Raw genomic sequence first — 2816 nt, forward strand, 5'->3', positions numbered from 1 at the left:
TAAATAAAAAAAAGACTCAAACGACGAACAATAACGAAAAAGGATTGATCTGAAACACTCTATTTTAAATGGCATTATATATGTCAATAAATCATGAAAAATTTGTATGTGAAAATCACAATTCGCGATCAATAAACAGCATCATGTACTGGCTGGCAGGGAGTACGTACGTGCAGACCTGCAATAACACGATACAACCTTCTCGTCTGCATCAATGAGTTTATAATCAAACAAAGCATGTAGAATAGAATACAAAGAATAACGTTACACAGCGGCTTTCATAAAACTACAATCAATCAACAAACCTATGTAACACATTATTAAACATGCGAAAAATGGCTAGTGAATCATTGTATTTAAGTTTAACCCGATTTAAGCATTTATAATATAAATAAACAGAACATTTCAACAGAAAGATTTAGAAAGGAATGAATTGGTTGAAAAATGAAATCTAATTTTGCATTCAATCTAATACTCTCTTCGAAAGACGATGTTTGAACCGAACAAAGGAGACTATTGATTTGGCAAGCTGGTCGTTAGCATCAGGGTGTCGGAGTTGAATGAATTTTTCGGAGTCTGAATTTTTGAGGGGCCGAGTCGAAGTGGGATATTTTTCATCCGACCCCGGAAAATCTTTTTTGTATTTAAAAAAATGACTTTTCATGCTCGTGTTTTCATAAGATACATGTGTGTAGCGATACTCAATCATCTCGTACTAAGATACATGTGTGTAGTGATACTCAATCATCTCGTACTAAGATGCATGTGTGTAGCGATACTCAATCATCTCGTACTAAGATACATGTGTGTAGTGATACTCAATCATCTAGTACGTTTACTCTAAAAACAATGAATAAAATAACAACTCACTGAACAAAATAAGAGACAAAACTAAATAAAAAAAATACAGATCAAAAGTCTGTGACGTGTGTAGGCGAAAGCTAGTTAGGTTCAGGCAGGCAAACACGCCTCTGCCAGAGCCAGCGCAGACAATCCTCAACAAAAAGGTAAGGGATTGGCTATCACAACAATATAAACAATAACCGTTCACCGAACAAAACACAATCTCGTCTTTTGAATATAGACGCGTGTGTATATATATATATATACCTGTTTGTGTGCGTGTGTGTGCGCGCGTGTGTGGTGTGTGTGTGTTAAAAACAAATCAATGAATGAAGGGCACAAAAAATCAAACATACATCGTTTAGCACATGTATGTGTATGTGTTTGGTTAGATAACTATGTATGTATGTGTGTATGCATGTACATGTACTGTATATATGTATTATGTGTATTTGTATGTTCGTGTGTATGTGCATAAAATGAATGTATTTCATTGTATTTGTGGTACAAGTTTCATGTACGAATGCACTGTACTGTACATCTGTTGTATGTAGAACGTGCACCGCTGAGGTTTTGTTTTAAATCAACAAGTTATTTGACGACAAAAAGTTGTTTCAGTTGTGTGTGTGCGTGTACGTATGTGTGTACATGTGTGTGTGTAATTGTGTTTGTATACGTGTATGCGTTCGTAAGTTTGTGTAATTGTTTGTGTGTTTGTTTGTATGTATGTGTGTGTGTGTTTCTGTGGATCTGCGTGTATGTTTTTTGTGTCTGTTGCATGTCTCTACGTGCCTCTATGTATATGTGTTCGTGTATTATGTATATTTATTTAATTCATTTGTAAGCGATTGAGTTGTATGTTTGTGTCCTTCATAAACGTTTGAATGAACAGATGAATGTATGAATACAAACAGATGACTGACTGAATGAATGAACGAACGAACGAACGAACGAACGAATTAACGAATTAATGATTGACTGAAAGAAATAGTAAAATAAAATTAATGAATAAAAAACAATAAATACACATGAAAGAGTCAACATGATTAATGAGAAAATTATCAAAAATTATAAATTCAATAGAAAGCGAACGAACATACGAAAAACATCTAAACAAAAGAAAGATCTGAAATGATACGTAAATGTGTGTGTGTGTGTGTGTGTACATGTGTGTACATGTGTGTAAGTGCATATGTATATTGTTATAATACTCGCTGTCGTAACCGGTTTACGATGCGACGGGTTCAAATCTTCGATTGAATAAAATACTCCAAACAGTTATTAAACTTTATTTACAGAAGAAATCAACTATTATTAGTTATTAAACTTTATTTACAGAAGAAATCAACTAATCGTTTATTTCCAGTAAATTCGCACTAACGCAACAATTAACTTTTAAATCTTTCAAAATCTATCGCTATGACAACGTCAACAAACAATTCAAATATCGCTTTAAATAATTCACCGAATCGCTATTCACAAAATCACGAATTTCACTAATCACGAATATCACTAATCACGAATATCACTAATCACGAATATCCCAATCACGAATATCACCAATCACGAATATCACCAATCACGAATATCACCAATCACAAATATCTTGCGACGTGCGCTTATATACTCTTCGCAAGCGTCGTTTCTAGATTCTTCCCGATGGTCCGATTCCAGCATACTCTAGAACGTTCCAGTCACTAGAACATTCTAGAATACGCTAGAATCTAGTGCGTTCGGTAGCACGGTTATAACATTACCCCCTTCTTAGTTCTGTTCGTCCCGAACAGCTTTCGTTCCGGTGTCCGCATGGTACGGAGCCAGTCTATCCAAATGGACGATCTTCATTCTTGCTCTCGGCTTCCGATATTCCTGAATACGGTAGACGACGTCATTCAAGCGGGTGATGACTTGATAAGGTCCTTCCCACCCTCGCTGGAGCTTTGGAGACCGTCCTTTCTTCCGCTGTGGGTTGT

This window comes from Helobdella robusta (genome assembly GCF_000326865.2).
Source record: "Helobdella robusta unplaced genomic scaffold HELROscaffold_34, whole genome shotgun sequence".
In the NCBI taxonomy this organism is placed as follows: domain Eukaryota; kingdom Metazoa; phylum Annelida; class Clitellata; order Rhynchobdellida; family Glossiphoniidae; genus Helobdella; species Helobdella robusta.